This window comes from Oncorhynchus clarkii, chromosome 3 (genome assembly GCF_045791955.1).
Source record: "Oncorhynchus clarkii lewisi isolate Uvic-CL-2024 chromosome 3, UVic_Ocla_1.0, whole genome shotgun sequence".
In the NCBI taxonomy this organism is placed as follows: Eukaryota; Metazoa; Chordata; class Actinopteri; order Salmoniformes; family Salmonidae; genus Oncorhynchus; species Oncorhynchus clarkii.
In genome coordinates, this window is record NC_092149.1 from 3,721,172 (window position 1) to 3,722,427 (window position 1,256).

Consider the following 1,256-nt stretch of genomic DNA (forward strand, 5'->3'; position numbering starts at 1 on the left):
CCCCACCTCTCCTTTCTCCCCACCTCTCATCTCCCCTCCCCTCTCCTTTCTCCCCCTCTCCCCACCTCTCCTCTCCTTTTTCCTCATCTCCCCTCCCCTCTCCTTTCTCCCCCTCTCCTCTCCTCTCCTCTCCCCTCCACTGCCCTCCAGGCTCTTGTGTTTCTCAGATGAACCCTCTTTAATGATTGGAGCTGACTGAAGTTAATGTCCATGACAGGCAGTCATGTCCTGTTGTCTCTGAGAACCAGAGAGGACCGACACTATTTATACAAAAGTATGTGGACAAACCTTTGCTGACAGGTGTATAAAATTGAGCACACCGCCATGCAATCTCCATGGACAAACATTGCCAGTAGAATGGGCCTTACTGAAGAGCCCAGTGAGTTTCAACGTGGCACCGTCATAGGATGCCACCTTTCCAAACAAGTCAGTTCGTCAAATTTCTGCCCTGCTAGAGCTGCCCGGGTCAACTCTAAGTGCTGTTATTGTGAAGTGGAAACGTCTAGGAGCAACAACGGCTCAGCCGTGAAGTGGTAGGCCACACAAGGTCACAGAACGGGACCACCGTGTGCTGAAGCGTTTAGTATGTAAAAATGGTCTGTCCTCGGTTGCAACACTCACTACCGAGTTCCAAACTGACTCTGGAAGCAACACTCACTACCGAGTTCCAAACTGCCTCTGGAAGCAACACTCACTACCGAGTTCCAAACTGCCTCTGGAAGCAACACTCACTACCGAGTTCCAAACTGCCTCTGGAAGCAACACTCACTACCGAGTTCCAAACTGCCTCTGGAAGCAACACTCACTACCGAGTTCCAAACTGCCTCTGGAAGCAACACTCACTACCGAGTTCCAAACTGCCTCTGGAAGCAACACTCACTACCGAGTTCCAAACTGCCTCTGGAAGCAACGTCAACACAACAACTGTTGGTCGGGAGCTTCATGTAATGGGTTTTCATGGCCGAGCAGCCGCACACAATTGAATAATCTGAGTTTGGTGGATGCCAGGAGGACGCTACCTGCCTCAATGTATAGTGTCAACTGTAAAGTTTGGTGGATGCCAGGAGGACGCTACCTGCCTCAATGTATAGTGTCAACTGTAAAGTTTGGTGGTTGCCAGGAGGACGCTACCTGCCTCAATGTATAGTGTCAACTGTAAAGTTTGGTGGATGCCAGGAGGACGCTACCTGCCTCAATGTATAGTGTCAACTGTAAAGTTTGGTGGATGCCAGGAGGACGCTACCTGCCCCAATGTA